We start from the raw sequence: 17496 nt of genomic DNA on the forward strand, positions 1-17496 counted from the left end.
AAAGATAGAAATACTTATGCAGATTCATTGGTAGGAATTTCAGATAAGCGGAATGGAGATGCTGTAGAGCTCTCGGACGCCTGCTCTCCTATTCCTTCTACTCAATCCTTCTTACTCCTTTCCATGGCAAGCTTTGTATAGGGGTTCACTATCAGCTGTGGCTACTTTCATTCCTCTCGGGGAAATAACCTGTGCGGCTGTCACTCGCACAGCTACCAGTCTGGAGGCATCACCCATGGTTGATAGCTACATCCCATCCTCGCAGTGAAAGCTACGCACGCACTCTGTCACAGCACGGCCAATCACCGGTTGGTTCCCGCTCCTACTGGAATAGAATCCCTCTTTTGCGTTTGTCACTAACGCCCAGCAGGTTAAAGTTTGAAGCACGTCACAGTCATTCATGAACGGAATCCTACTCGGAATACCACAGACAAGGTGAGACTTTCCGGATTCCCAGGATCCTACTCGGAACACCACAGACAAGGTTGGACTTTCCGGATCCAGATAAATGCCGCCATCCATCTAGCTTATACCACGAAGATTCTGTTGGGGAATCTAAGAGATACACATTCAAGCTTGTGGTGCATGTAGAACGTAAGTGGTTGTCAATCACGCGCGTTCATGAGTGAGAATGTTAATGAGGGTTATTAACTCATCACATTCATCATGTTCTTGGGTACGAATGAATATCTTGGAATAAGAATAAAAGAGGAATTGAATAAAAGAAAATAGAACTTCATTAATCTTTGAGGTACAGCAGAGCTCCACACCCTTAATCTATGGTGTGCAGAAACTCCACCGTTGAAAATACATAAGCAAAGAGTTCAGGCATGGCCGAATGGCCAGCCCCTCTAACGTGATCAATGATCTCCTAAGATGAAGAATAAAACAAAACTGAGACCAAAGATGTACGTGGTCAAAAGACGACTAATACAATAGTTAAATGTTCTATTTATAATAAACTAGCTCCTAGGGTTTACATGAGTAAGTAATCGATGCATAAATCCACTTCCGGGGCCCACTTGGTGTGTGTTTGGGCTGAGCTTGATCAATCCACGTGTAGAGGCATTTCTTGGCGTCAAACTTCAGGTTATGACGTGTTTTGGGCGTTTGACTCCGGATCATGACGTTTTTCTGGCGTTTTACTCCAGACAGCAGCATGTACTTGGCGTTTAACGCCAAGTTACGTCGTCATTCTTCGATTAAAGTATGGACTATTATATATTGCTGGAAAGCCCTGGATGTCTACTTTCCAACGCCGTTGAGAGCGCGCCAATTGGAGTTCTGTAGCTCCAGAAAATCCATTTCGAGTGCAGGGAGGTCAGAATCCAACAGCATCAGCAGTCCTTTTGTCAGCCTTTTTCAGAGTTTTGCTCAAATCCCTCAATTTCAGTCAGAATTTACCTGAAATCATAGAAAAACACACAAACTCATAGTAAAGTCCAGAAATGTGAATTTAACATAAAAACTAATGAAAACATCCCTAAAAGTAGCTCAAACTTACTAAAAACTATGTAAAAACAATGCCAAAAAGCGTATAAATTATCCGCTCATCAGTAAGAAAGGATTGGATGAAGGCATTAGGAAAGCAGAGAGACGGAAGGGAAGGCATCTTCATACACTTGTCTGAAGCTCTTACACCAATGATATACATAAGTATCACTATCCTTATCTTCTATGTTATTTTCGTTCATCATCATATATATTTGAGTTTGCCTGACTAAGATTTACAAGATGACCATAGCTTGCTTCAATACTAACAATCTCCGTGGGATCGACCCTTACTCACGTAAGGTTTATTACTTGGACGACCCAGTGCACTTGCTGGTTAGTTGTGCGAAGTTGTGTAATGCCATGGTATTGAGCGCACCAAGTTCTTGGAGCCATTACCGGGGATTATTTGAGTTGTGAAAAAGTATTGTTCACAATTTCGCGCACCAAGTTTTTGGTGCCGTTGCCGGGGATTGTTCAAGTTTTGAGCAAGCTTTTGGTAACATCAGTGCCAAGATCCGGCAACAACATCAAGTTTTTGGTGTTATTGCCCGGGATTGTTTAGGCTGGACAACTGACGGTTCATGTTGTTGCTTAGATTAGGTATTATTTTTTTCGAAATTCTTGAAGATGAATTCTAGAGTTTCATGATGATTTGTTGAAATCTGGCTGGCTGAGAAGCCATGTCTAATCTGATTGGACCGAGGTTTCAACTTATCACCACAAGAGCTTGTTGATTCTCATCAATTTTGCTCTTGGAGCAGTGATCTGCTAAGATTTGGCTGACCTTTGGTCATGTCTAGTGTTTTGGACCGAAGCTTTCTTTGAAAGCTTGGCTGGCTGTGAAGCCATGTCTAATTCCTGGACCGGAGTCTTAGACTAGCACTGCACTGATTCCTGGAATTCTCATTAAGAATTTTGACACCTTTTCCCATTTAATTTTCGAAAAACACAAAAAAATTGCAAAATCATAAAAAGACCAAAAATATTTGATGTTTCTTGCTTAAGTTTAGTGTCTCATCTTAAGTTTGGTGTCAAATGCATGTTTTTGTTATAATTTTCGAATCCATGCATATATTTCTTTGTTTTGATCTTTGAATTCTATTGACTTGAAGTATTTTGTGTGTCTCATATGCATTTTCATATTGTTAGTGTCAGTAGTACACAAACTGCTATGTTTGGTGTCTTGCATGCATTGTTATTTGATTCTTGTCACATTTTGATTATTAAAAAAATCCAAAAATATTTTTAATTTGTGTCTTTTCAAGTCAATGATACAAAGAATTGAAGATTCAGAACATACTGCAGAGGAATTATACAGAAAAAGCTGAGCATTCAAAAATGCCCAGTGAAGAAGGCAGACTGGCGTTTAAACGCCAGCCAGGGCACCTGGTTGGGTGTTTAACGCCCAAAGAGGTAGCATTTTGGGCGTTAAACGCAAGAATGTATACCATTCTGGGCGTTTAACGCCAGGATGGTGCTAGGGGGAAGATTTTGTTTTCAAATCAATTTTTTTTTGTTTTTCAAAATCAAATCTTTTTCAAATCAAATCTTTTCAATCAAATGTTTTCAAAATCAATTTCTTTCCTTTTTAAAAGATACTTACTAACAATTAATGATTTGATTGAACATCTCAAAATTGTTGCCTTTTCTGTTGAGAAAGGTTTTATGTTTGAATCATATCTTTTCTTGTTAGGCAAGTTATTAATTTTTAAAATCATATCTTTTCAAATTGTTTTCAAATCATATCTTTTAAAATTGTTTTCACATCATATCTTCTCAATCACATCTTTTTAAAACCATAACTTTTCAATTAAATCTTTTTAACCACATTTTTTTTTTAAAATAGTTTTCAATCAAATCTTCTTAATTTCTAATTTTAAAATCTTTTTCAAAAATCACTTAATTTCTTTTCCACTTTGATTTTCGAAAATCAATTAATGTTTTTCAAAAATGTTTTCAAAATATTTTAATTAATTTTCGAAAATCTTCTTCCCTCCTTCTCACATCCTTCTATTTATGGAGTACCACTCCTTCTCAATGCACAATTCGAACCTTATCTAACTAAAGTTCGAATTCTTCTTCTCCTTCTTCTTTCTATTTCTCTTTTCCTCTGACATTTCAAGGAATCTCTATACTGTGACATAGAGGATTCCACACTTTCTTGTTCTCTTCTCTTTCATATGAGCAGGAGCAGAGACAAAGGCATTCTTGTTGAGGCTGATCCTGAACCTGAAAGGACCTTGAAGAGAAAGCTAAGAGAAGCCAAAACACAACTCTCTTTAGAGGACCTGACCGAATTCTTCAAGGAAGAAGAACACATGGCAGCCGAAAACAACAACAATGCCAACAATGCAAGGAAGGTGCTGGGTGACTTTACTGCACCTACTCCTGATTTCTATGGGAGAAGCATCTCTATCCCTGCCATTGGAGCAAACAACTTTGAGCTTAAGCCTCAATTAGTTTCTCTAATGCAACAGAATTGCAAGTTCCATGGACTTCCAATGGAAGATCCTCATCAGTTCTTAGCTGAATTCTTGCAAATCTGTGACACAGTCAAGACTAATGGGGTTGACCCTGAGGTCTATAGACTGATGATATTCCCTTTTGCTGTAAGAGACAGAGCTAGAATATGGTTGGATTCTCAACTTAAAGAAAGCCTGGACTCTTGGGAAAAGCTAGTCAATGCCTTCTTGGCAAAGTTCTTTCCACCACAAAGATGGAGTAAGCTTAGAGTGGAAGTCCAAACCTTCAGACAGAAGGATGGAGAATCCCTCTATGAAGCTTGGGAAAGATACAAACAATTAATCAGAAAATGTCCCTCTGACATGCTTTCTGAATGGAGCATCATAGGTATTTTCTATGATGGTCTCTCTGAACTATCCAAGATGTCCTTGGATAGCTCTGCTGGAGGATCTCTTCATCTGAAGAAGACGCCTACTGAAGCTCAAGAACTGATTGAAATGGTTGCAAATAACCAATTCATGTACACTTCTGAAAGGAATCCTGTGAACAATGGGACTAGTCAGAAGAAAGGAGTTCTTGAAATTGACACTCTGAATGCCATTTTGGCTCAGAATAAAATATTGACTCAACAAGTCAATCTGATTTCTCAAAGTCTGTCAGGAATGCAAAATGCACCAAACAGTACTAAGGATGCTTCATCTGAGGAAGAAGCTTATGATCCTGAGAACCCTTCAATGGAAGAGGTAAATTACCTAGGAGAACCCTATGGTAACACCTATAATTCTTCATGGAGAAATCACCCAAATCTCTCATGGAAGAATCAAGAGAGACCTCAACAAGGTTTCAATAATAATGGTGGAAGAAACAGGTTTAACAATGGTAAACCTTTTCCATCATCTTCTCAGCAACAGACAAAGAGCTCTAAGCAGAATACCTCTGACTTAGCAACCATGGTCTCTGATCTAATCAAAACCACTCAAAGTTTCATGACTGAAACTAGATCCTCCATTAGGAATTTGGAAGGACAAGTGGGTCAGCTGAGCAAGAAAATTACTGAACTTCCCCCAAGCACTCTCCCAAGTAACACTGAAGAGAATCCAAAAGGAGAGTGCAAAGCCATAAATATGGCCGAATTCTGGGAGGAAGAAGAGGCAGTGAATGCCACTGAGGAAGGCCTCACTGGACGTCCACTGGCCTCCAATGAGTTCCCCAATGAGGAACCTTGGGAATCTGAGGCTCAAACTGAGACCATAGAGATTCCCTTGGACTTACTACTGCCTTTCATGAGCTCTGATGAGTATTCTTCCTCTGAAGAGGATGAGTATGTCACTGAAGAGCAAGTTGCTAAATACCTTGGAGCAATCATGAAGCTGAATGACAAGTTATTTGGAAATGAGACTTGGGAGGATGAACCTCCTTTGCTCACCAAAGAACTGGATAACTTGTCTAGGCAGCAATTGCCTCAAAAGAGGCAGGATCCTGGGAAGTTTTCTATACCTTGTACCATAGGCACTATGACCTTCAAGAAGGCCTTGTGTGACTTAGGGTCAAGTGTAAACCTCATGCCCCTCTCTGTAATGGAGAAATTAGGGATCTTTGAGGTGCAAGCTGCAAAAATCTCACTAGAGATGGCAGACAACTCAAGAAAACAAGCCTATGGACTTGTAGAGGATGTTCTGGTTAAGGTTGAAGACCATTACATTCCTACTGATTTCATAGTCCTAGAGACTGGGAAGTGCATGGATGAATTCATCATCCTTGGCAGACCCTTCCTAGCCACAGCAAAGGCTGTGATTGATGTTGATAGAGGAGAGTTGATCATTCAAGTGAATGAAGAATCCTTGGTGTTTAAGGCCCAAGGATATCCCTCTGTCATCATGGAGAGGAAGCATGAAGAGCTTCTCTCAAAACAGAGCCAAACAGAACCCCCACAGTCAGACTCTAAGTTTGGTGTTGGGAGGCCACAATCAAACTCTAAGTTTGGTGTTGAACCCCCACATTCAAACTCTAAGTTTGGTGTTGGGAAGTTCCAACACGGTTCTGAGCATCTCTGAGGCTCCATGAGAGTCCTCTGTCAAGCTAATGACAGTAAAGAAGCGCTTGTTGGGAGGCAACCCAATGTTTTATAACTAATTATTTTCTTTTGTTATTTTATCTTTTTTGTAGGTTGATGATCATAAGAAGTCACAAAAACAATGAAAAAAGCAAAAACAAAATGAAAAACAGGAAGAAAAACAGCACACCCTGGAGAAGAAGAAGCTGGCGTTCAAACGCCAGTAATGCTAGCTGTTGGGCGTTTAACGCCCAGTCTGGCACCATTCTGGGCGTTTAACGCCAGAAAGGGGCACCAGACTGGCGTTAAACGCCAGTAAAGGGCAAAAACCTGGCGTTAAACGCCAGGAATGGGCACCAGCCTGGCGTTTAACGCCAGAAAAGGCTCAAAACGTGGATTTTGATGCCATTTGGTGCAAGGATGCCTTTTCCTTGACACTACAGGATCTGTGGACCCCACAGGACCCTACCATCACTCTCTCTCTTCTTCCCCCATTCACCAATCACCTCAACACCTCTTCCCCAAAAACCCCTCACCTATCAAATCCCATCTTTCTCTTCACCACTCACATCCATCCTTCATAAAACCCCACCAACCTCACCCTTCAAATTCAAACCACTTTCCCTCCCAAACCCACCCTCAAATGGCCGAACCCTCATCCCCCTCTTTCCTATATAAACCCCTCTTTACCCCTTCATTTTCCCACTACCTAAACACCACTTCTCCCCCTCCTTGGCCGAATACACCACCATCTCCCTCTTCCTCATTTCTTCTTCTTCTACTATCTTCTTCTTCTTTTGCTCGAGGACGAGCAAACATTTTAAGTTTGGTGTGGTGAAAGCGTTGCTTTTTCGTTTTTCCATAACCATTTATGGCATCCAAGGCCGGAGAAACCTCTAGAAAGAGGAAAGGGAAGGCAAAGGCTTCCACCTCCGAGTCATGGGAGATGGATAGATTCCTCTCAAGGGTGCATCAAGACCACTTCTATGAAGTTGTGGCCTTGAAGAAGGTGATCCCGGAAGTCCCCTTTTCACTCAAAAAGGGTGAATATCCGGAGATCCGCCATGAGATCCGAAGAAGAGGTTGGGAAGTACTAACCAACCCCATTCAACAAGTCGGAATCTTGATGGTTCAAGAGTTCTATGCCAATGCATGGATCACCAAAAACCATGACCAAAGTGTGAACCCGGATCCAAAGAATTACCTCACTATGGTTCGGGGGAAATACTTGGATTTTAGTCCGGAAAGTGTGAGGGTGGCGTTCAACTTGCCTATGATGCAAGGAGATGAGCATCATTACACTAGAAGGGTCAACTTTGATCAAAGGTTGGACAGAGTCCTCACAGTCATATGTGAAGAGGGCGCACAATGGAAGCAAGATTCAAGAGGAAAGCCGGTCCAATTGAGAAGGCATGACCTCAAACCCGTGGCTAGAGGATGGTTAGAGTTCATACAACGCTCAATCATTCCCACTAGCAACCGGTCCGAAGTTACCATAGACCGGGCTATCATGATCCATAGCATCATGATTGGAGAAGAAATAGAGGTTCATGAGGTTATAGCCCAAGAACTCTATAGGGTGGCGGACAAGACCTCTACCTTGGCAAGGTTAGCCTTTCCTCACCTCATTTGTCACCTCTGTTATTCAGTGGGAGTTGACATAGAGGGAGACATCACCATTGATGAGGACAAGCCCATCACTAAGAAAAGGATGGAGTACACAAGAGATCCCACTCATCATGAGATCCCTGAGATTCCTCAAGGGATGAATTTTCCTCCACAAGACTATTGGGGGCAACTAAACACCTCCCTAGGAGAGTTGAGTTCCAATATGGGACAACTAAGGGTGGAGCACCAAGAACACTCCATTCTCCTCCATGAAATTAGAGAAGAACAAAGAATCATGAGAGAGGAGCAACAAAGGCAAGGAAGAGACATTGAGGAGCTCAAGCACTCCATAGGACCTTCAAAGCAAGGAAGAGCCGCCATCACTGAGGTGGACCCATTCCTTGATTTCCTTGTTCTTTATCCCTTTGTTTTTCGAATTTTAGTGCTTTATGTTATCCATGCTTGTGTCTTATGATCATTAGTGTCTTAGTGTCTATGCCTTAAAGTTATGAATTTCCTATGAATCCATCACCTTTCTTGAATAAAAATGTGCTTAATTGAAAAAGGAAGAATTGCATGAATTTTGAATTTTATAATAGTTTAATTATGTTGATGTGGTGGCAATATTTTTGTTCTCTGAATGTATGCTTAAACAGTGCATATGTATCTTGAATTTGTGGTTCATGAATGTTGGCTCTTGAAAGAATGATGAAAAAGGAGACATGTTATTGAGGATCTGAAAAATCAATAAAATGATTCTTGAAGCAAGAAAAAGCATTGCTATTCAAAAAAAAAAAAACCGAAAAAAAAGAAAAAAAAAAAAGAAAACGAAAAAAAAAAATAATAATAAGAGTTGTGATCCAAGGCAAATAAGAGTGTGCTTAAGAACCCTGGACACCTCTAATTGGGGACTTTAGCAAAGCTAAGTCACAATCTGAAAAGGTTCACCCAATTATGTGTCTGTGGCATGTATGTATCCGGTGGTAATACTGGAAAGACAGAGTGCTTTGGGCCACAGCCAAGACTCAATAAATAGCTATGTTCAAGAATCATCATACTTTACTAGGAGAATCATTAACACTATCTGGATTCTAAGTTCCTAAAGAAGCCAACCATTCTGAATTTCAAAGGATAGATTGAGATGCCAAAACTGTTCAGAGGCAAAAAGTTAAAAGCCTCGCTCATCTAATTAATACTGATCTTCACAGATGTTTTTGGAATTCATTGCATATTCTCTTCCTTTTATCTTATTTGATTTTCAGTTGCTTGGGGACAAGCAACAATTTAAGTTTGGTGTTGTGATGAGCGGATGATTTGTATACTTTTTGGCATTGTTTTTAGTATGTTTTTGATATGATCTAGTTAGTTTTTAGTATATTTTTATTAGTTTTTAGTTAAAATTCACTTTTCTGGACTTTACTATGAATTTGTGTGTTTTTCTGTGATTTCAGGTATTTTCTGGCTGAAATTGAGGGACCTGAGCAAAAATCTGATCCAGAGACTCAAAAGGACTGCAGATGCTGTTGGATTCTGACCTCCCTGCACTCGAAGCGGATTTTCTGGAGCTACAGAAGCCCAATTGGCGCGCTCTCAACGGCGTTGGAAAGTAGACATCCTGGGCTTTCCAGCAATATATGATAGTCCATACTTTGCCCAAGATTTGATGGCCCAAACCGGCGTTCAAAGTCACCTCAAGAAATCCCAGCGTTAAACGCTGGAACTGGCACCCAAATGGGAGTTAAACGCCCAAACTGGCACCAAGGCTGGCGTTTAACTCCAAGAAGAGTCTCTACACGAAATTTGCTTCATTGCTCAGCCCAAGCACACACCAAGTGGGCCCGGAAGTGGATTTTTATGTCATTTACTCATCTATGTACTAGTTTTCTATAAGTAGGACCTTTTACTATTGTATGAGGACATCTTGGTAGCTATCTTTGAGTTTTATGCTATCTTAGATCATTGGGAGGCTGGCCATTCGGCCATGCCTAGACCTTATGCTTATGTATTTTCAACGGTGGAGTTTCTACACACCATAGATTAAGGTGTGGAGCTCTGCTGTACCTCGAGTATTAATGCAATTACTATTGTTCTTCCATTCAATTCCGCTTGTTCTTTATCCAAGATATCACTTGTTCTTCAACATGATGAAGGTGATGATTGACGCCCATCACCATTCTCACCCATGAACAAGGTGACTGACAACCATTCTTGTTCTACAAGCATCTGAGGCTTAGTGAATATCTCTTGGATTCCTGATTGCACGATGCATGGTTGATCGCCTGACAACCGAGTGCTCGCCTGACAAATGAGCCAACCATTCCGTGAGATCAGAGTCTTCGTGGTATAGGCAAGAACTGATGGCAGCATTCAAGAGAATCCGGAAGGTCTAACCTTGTCTGTGGTATTCTGAGTAGGATTCAATGATTGAATGACTGTGACGTGCTTCAAACCTGTAACCTACTGGGCGTTAGTGACAGACGCAAAAGAGTTATTCTATTCCGGTAGGGGAGGGAACCAAACCGGTGATTGGCAGCACTGTGACAGAGTGTGTGCATTAGCTTTCACTGCGCGGATGGGAGGTAGCTGCTGACAACAGTGAGACCCTACATGAGCTTGCCATGGAAAGGAGTAAGAAAGGATTGGATGAAGGCATTAGGAAAGCAGAGAGACGGAAGGGAAGGCATCTTCATACACTTGTCTGAAGCTCTTACACCAATGATATACATAAGTATCACTATCCTTATCTTCTATGTTATTTTCGTTCATCATCATATATATTTGAGTTTGCCTGACTAAGATTTACAAGATGACCATAGCTTGCTTCAATACTAACAATCTCCGTGGGATCGACCCTTACTCACGTAAGGTTTATTACTTGGACGACCCAGTGCACTTGCTGGTTAGTTGTGCGAAGTTGTGTAATGCCATGGTATTGAGCGCACCAAGTTCTTGGAGCCATTACCGGGGATTATTTGAGTTGTGAAAAAGTATTGTTCACAATTTCGCGCACCACACCTCCCTAGGAGAATTGAGTTCCAACATGGGACAACTAAGGGTGGAGCATCAAGAACACTCCATTATCCTTCATGAAATTAGAGAAGATCAAAGAATCATGAGGGAGGAGCAACAAAGGCAAGGAAGAGACATTGAGGAGCTCAAGCACTCCATAGGATCTTCAAGAGCAAGAAAGAGCCGCCATCACTGAGGTGGACCCGTTCTTTGATTTCCTTGTTATTTGTTCTTCTGTTTTTCGAATTTTATGCTTATGTTATCCATGCTTGTGTCTTATGATCATTAGTGTCTTAGTGTCCATGCCTTAAAGTTATGAATGTCCTATGAATCCATCACCTTTCTTGAATAAAAATGTGCTTAATTGAAAAAGGAAGAATTGCATGAATTTTGAATTTTATAATAGTTTAATTATGTTGATGTGGTGGCAATATTTTTGTTCTCTGAATGTATGCTTAAACAGTGCATATGTGTCTTGAATTTGTGGTTCATGAATGTTGGCTCTTGAAAGAATGATGAAAAAGGAGACATGTTATTGAGGATCTGAAAAATCAATAAAATGATTCTTGAAGCAAGAAAAAGCATTGCTATTCAAAAAAAAAAAAAAAAAAAACCGAAAAAAAGGAGAAAAAGAAAACGAAAAAAAAAAAAAGAGTTGTGATCCAAGGCAATAAGAGTGTGCTTAAGAACCCTGGACACCTCTAATTGGGGACTTTAGCAAAGCTGAGTCACAATCTGAAAAGGTTCACCCAATTATGTGTCTGTGGCATGTATGTATCCGGTGGTAATACTGGAAAGACAGAGTGCTTTGGGCCACAGCCAAGACTCAATAAATAGCTATGTTCAAGAATCATCATACCTTACTAGGAGAATCATTAACACTATCTGGACTCTGAGTTCCTAAAGAAGCCAACCATTCTGGATTTCAAAGGATAGATTGAGATGCCAAAACTGTTCAGAGGCAAAAAGTTAAAAGCCCCGCTCATCTGATTAATACTGATCTTCACAGATGTTTTTGGAATTCATTGCATATTCTCTTCTTTTTAACTTATTTGATTTTCAGTTGCTTGGGGACAAGCAACAATTTAAGTTTGGTGTTGTGATGAGCGGATAATTTGTATACTTTTTGGCATTGTTTTTAGTATGTTTTTTATATGATCTAGTTAGTTTTTAGTATATTTTTATTAGTTTTTAGTTAAAATTCACTTTTCTGGACTTTACTATGAGTTTGTGTGTTTTTCTGTGATTTCAGGTATTTTCTGGCTGAAATTGAGGGACCTGAGCAAAAATCTGATCCAGAGACCAAAAAGGACTGCAGATGCTGTTGGATTCTGACCTCCCTGCACTCGAAGCAGATTTTCTGGAGCTACAGAAGCCCAATTGGCGCGCTCTCAACGGCGTTGGAAAGTAGACATCCTGGGCTTTCCAGCAATATATGATAGTCCATACTTTGCCCAAGATTTGATGGCCCAAACCGGCGTTCAAAGTCACCTCAAGAAATCCCAGCGTTAAACGCTGGAACTGGCACCCAAATGGGAGTTAAACGCCCAAACTGGCACCAGGGCTGGCGTTTAACTCCAAGAAGAGTCTCTACACGAAATTTGCTTCATTGCTCAGCCCAAGCACACACCAAGTGGGCCCGGAAGAGGATTTTTATGTCATTTACTCATTTCTGTACACCTTAGGCTACTAGTTTCTTATAAGTAAGACCTTTTGCTATTGTATTAGAAATCTTTGGATTATTTTAGATCCTTTGATCATTGGGAGGCTGGCCTCACGGCCATGCCTAGACCTTGTTCTTATGTATTTTCAACGGTGGAGTTTCTACACACCATAGATTAAGGTGTGGAGCTCTGCTGTACCTCGAGTATTAATGCAATTACTATTGTTCTTCCATTCAATTCCGCTTGTTCTTTGTCCAAGATATCACTTGTTCTTCAACTTGATGAAGGTGATGATTGACACTCATCATCATTCTCACCTATGAATAAGGTGACTGACAACCATTCTTGTTCTACAAGCATCTGAGGCTTAGTGAATATCTCTTGGATTTCTGATTGCACGATGCATGGTTGATCGCCTGACAACCGAGTGCTCGCCTGACAAACGAGCCAGCCATTCCGTGAGATCAGAGTCTTCGTGGTATAGGCAAGAACTGATGGCAGCATTCAAGAGAATCCGGAAGGTCTAACCTTGTCTGTGGTATTCTGAGTAGGATTCAATGATTGAATGACTGTGACGTGCTTCAAACCTGTAACCTACTGGGCGTTAGTGACAGACGCAAAAGAGTTATTCTATTCCGGTAGGGGAGGGAACCACACCGGTGATTGGCAGCACTGTGACAGAGTGTATGCATTAGCTTTCACTGCGAGGATGGGAGGTAGCTGCTGACAACAGTGAGACCCTACACGAGTTTGCCATGGAAAGGAGTAAGAAGGGCTGGATGAAGGCAGTAGGAAAGCAGAGAGACGGAAGGGAAGGCATCTTCATGCGCTTATCTGAAGTTCCTACCAATGAATTACATAAGTATCTCTATCCTTATCCTTTATGTTATTTTCGTTCATCACCATATACATCTGAGTTTGCCTGACTAAGATTTACAAGATGACCATAGCTTGCTTCAATACTAACAATCTCCGTGGGATCGACCCTTACTCACGTAAGGTTTATTACTTGGACGACCCAGTGCACTTGCTGGTTAGTTGTGCGAAGTTGTGTAATGCCATGGTATTGAGCCACCAAGTTCTTGGAGCCATTACTGGGGATTATTTGAGTTGTGAAAAAGTATTGTTCACAATTTCGCGCACCATTTATCAAACTTAGTAAATTTCTGGAAAAATGTATGCTCACGCGTACGTGTGACCCACGCCTACGCATGACCCGGTATTTGCGTACGCGTCCACCTGGTCACGATGCGACCAACCCTTTCAAGTTGGGATTCATGCGTACGCGAGCAGGGTAGCCAACGCGTACGCGTGACCTAGTGAGGAGCCTCTCGACCTGCATTTGAAAACAACAACACAGTATCGGGTGAGAACCGGAGGTTCTCAGCATGGTAAAGGTGCCACGCATATAATATATAAGGTCTTGGGAATGCTAGAGGCAATCCTAGAACTCCAACATTCAGTTATAAAACTTAAACTCTACACAGAAGCCATAAAAGAGGTAGGTAATCTAAAGGGTTCTAAACTTGCCTACTCTGGTCCTAACCTTAACACCAAACAAATCCCACCTTTCCTCCGTTCCTCAAACACCACAGATTCAGCAGAGACAAGCAATCAAACAATAACACGCACAAGTAGGAAACAGATAGTACAAGTAACAAATACAACAAGTAGCATGGTATATACTCAATTAGGCAAACCCAGGTAATGCATAGCAAACAAACAAACAAATGCACATGATGTATGCCTGTTTTATGGTTGATGAGGCTCATCTGTCGGTTATCCAGCCAACCCGACAAGTTCGAAAACCTTAGACTGTCCCCCGTCGCGCATCCCCATGAGTCTCTGCATAGATTTCACATTTATTCATCATTTATACAATCATTTATTCATATTTCACTCAATGGAAGCTATCCATTCCCGAGAATTTATACGTACCCGGTCACCCTTACGACGTAGGGTCAACAGAGTATCGAGTTTCAACCTAGAACACGTGGTGGCAAGCCACGGTTCTGTTACCCAGGGAAACTCGTATCTCAGATATCATCAATTCATAAGCCATTTAATGTTCATAATCATTATATAATCATCCATTAAAGCCATGGAATCATAACTTTATTTAATATCCACCTATTTTTCTTATAACTCCTCATGTTTTCGCTTTTTTTCATTCCCAAGTTACCTTACTTTCCTAGCTTCAACTAGCTACTGGACTTAGTACTGTACCTTATGTCCAAAAGGATGAAAATGGAGGTTTAGAAGTCAAGAATTTGGTTAAAAACACTAAAATCTAGTTTTGCAAGAAGCAGGGGACACGCGTACGCGTGAGCCACGTGTATGCGTAGTAGTATGAAAAGGTAGCACGCGCGTGCATTCCGTTACCATGCGTACGCGTAGGTGAGAACAACATGTCACGCGTACGCGTGGGTCATGCGTACGCGTACGCGTGGGTCATGCGTACGCGTACGCGTGGGTCATGCGTACGCGTACGCGTGGTCATGCATGTTGGCTCGTCACGCGCACGCATGGGATACTCGTGCATGCGTAGTTTAAAATACCATGTCACGCGTGCGCATGGGCTATGCATACGCGTGGGCATACGTTGTTAAAAAAAACACAGTTCGCCCAGGAAGATGCATAATGCCCAGAAATTTTCTTTACCTACCTGCATAACACATAATCCACACCTAACCTTCCGATGCTCATAACTTTTGCTACAAAATTCCGTTTTTCACAAAATTTATACCGTCCAAAAGCTTGTAAAATCATCTTTGAGTTGAAATAAATTCCACCTCCAACCAAAATCTGAAGCTCCAGTTATGAGCCGCCGAAGTTCGGTCGAAAACCAAATTTTTCAAAAAGACTTCAAACCTCATTTTCTTTTCAAAATCCATTTCCACTCAATCCAACATACTGATAAACCCATATTTTATGATATATTTTGTGCTTAATTTGAGTGATTTATTCAATCCTTCACCCACTTATTCATATTAATTGCATGGTTTTAGTTTTCCTTCCTTATTATGTGATGTATGTGAAAAACATGTTTCCTATGCTTTAATATTAATTATTTTGATTACCTTTATTTCCATTCGATGCCGTGATTAGTGTGTTAAGTAGTTTCAGATCTTCTAAGGCAGGAATGACTCAAAGGATGGAAAGAAAACATACAAAAATGGAAGGAAAGTGCAAAACGGAGTTCTTGAAGAAACTGGCATCCACGCGATCGCATGGACGACGCGATCGCATGCCAAGCGCGAAGAAGCAGTGACGCGGCCGCATGACTGACGCGACCGCGTACCATAAGCAAAATACATATGACGCGGCCGCATGACTGACGCGACCGCGTGACAAGAAAAGCTACGAATGACGCGACCGCGTGACCCACGTGGACGCGTGATAGAGGCCACGCACCAAAAATTACAGAATACGCCCCAGCGATTTCTGAAGCCCTTTTGGCCCAGATCCAAGTGCAGAAAACACAGATTAGAGGATATAAAGTGTGGGAATGCATCCATTCATAAAAGAGAGCTCGCCTATTTTTACTTTCCATGAATTAGAATTAGTTTTGAGGGAGGTTCTCTCCTCTCTCTTTAGGATTAGGACTTAGATTTAGGATTTTTATTCGCTTTCAAGATTATCTCTTTTGATCAGGTTCAATATTCCTTTTATTTACTTTTGCAAGTCACTTTATGAATTCTTCTATGTTCCAGATTATTTGAATTAATGTTATATGAGGTATTTCAGTTTAATATTGATTTCTTTTATTTATGCTATTGTTGCTTTTACTCTGAAGACATTTTTTTTCCAGTAGATTTACCACTCCTTTTGGTCTTGGTTAAGAAATTAGTAACTCAGGAGTTATCCAATTCAACAGCATAATTGATAATTGTTATCTTGCCAATTGAATTGAACTTCAATAATCCCAATCTTTTCTTAGGAAATAAATAAGATCCGAAGATCAATTCAATTTGTCTCTTGACCTTCCTTTGCTTTAGTAAGGGTTAACAAAATGGAATTACAATTCAATTATCATCATCATTGATAAGGATAGCTAGGATAGGATCTCTTATTTCTCACACCTTGCCAAGAGTCATTTACAGTCATTTATTTATTTTACTTGCTATTTAAATTACTTGTTCTTCATTTACTTTAATTGTCATTTAAATCACTTGCTTCTCATCTTCTAAACCCCGATTTACAATCTCCATAGCCAATAATAAGAACATACTTCCCTACAGTTCCTTGAGAAGACGATCCGAGGTTTAAATACTCGGTTAACAATTTTTAAGGGGTTTGTTACTTGTGACAATCAAAATGTTTGTACGAAGGGATTTCTGTTGGTTTAGAATCTATATCTACAACGCGACTATTTTTATAAAATTCTTTACTAGCAAAAATCCTAACGTCAAAATGGCGCCGTTGCCGGGGATGCTGCTAACGTGTGCCTTATTATTGGTTATTGTAAATATTTTTCTTTTACTTGTTTATTTATTTCTGTTTTTCCTTTTTCATTTGCTACCATGAATTCTCACCCCTCTCGCTTTGAGTTTGGTTCTAACTTTGTTGAAGGAAATAGAAGTTACAGCAGGAATATGCATCAAGGTCAGACCAATCAAGGATGGATGGAGCCAAGAGGATCTAATCAACCCTTTAGGCAACAACACCCTCCAAGATATCATGGACAACGACCATTCTACAATGCATACCCAGCTGAAAGATATGGTGGACAACCTTGTAACTACCAACAAGCCCCACCCCGTGCCTATAGACCATCCTCTCAACATAACCTCGAACCACCACACTCACAAGCTTCTCTTCACCATTCGCCACCGTATGATCCTTTCCCACCCCAGTTCCAATCCACTCACTCCCAAGCACCACCACTTCCCCATGTTTCATGTCCAAATCCATCACCCCGAGAATCAGAGGTTCGCCTCAAGGAAACAGTAAATAAACTTCAAACAACCATTCGACAACTGGAGCAAGCAGTAATTCAATTAGCTTCTAGACGCTCGAACATTCAAGGACCAACCACAGCCCCATGTGGACAATCTAATGAAGAGCGTAGCATGAAGGAGACACTAGAAACTCCAGTGGACAAGACAGAGCATGAATTCGTACTAGAACAAGTAGAAGAAGCTGTCATTGTACAAGAAGAAGAGTTGGTTGAAGATCTAGGAGATGCTGAACCTCCATGGGAAT

The 17496-nt window shown here is 40.8% G+C and overlaps 1 non-coding gene across 1 annotated transcript; it reads right to left on the reverse strand.

Annotated features, from left to right (window-relative positions):
* Positions 1-4217: 4217 nt before the first annotated feature.
* Positions 4218-4325, reverse strand: LOC130963770 (small nucleolar RNA R71). Its single transcript, XR_009079890.1, has one exon. It is a non-coding gene; the product is annotated as a small nucleolar RNA R71 (small nucleolar RNA).
* Positions 4326-17496: the final 13171 nt, after the last annotated feature.

Source organism: Arachis stenosperma, chromosome 2 (assembly GCF_014773155.1).
Source record: "Arachis stenosperma cultivar V10309 chromosome 2, arast.V10309.gnm1.PFL2, whole genome shotgun sequence".
In the NCBI taxonomy this organism is placed as follows: domain Eukaryota; kingdom Viridiplantae; phylum Streptophyta; class Magnoliopsida; order Fabales; family Fabaceae; genus Arachis; species Arachis stenosperma.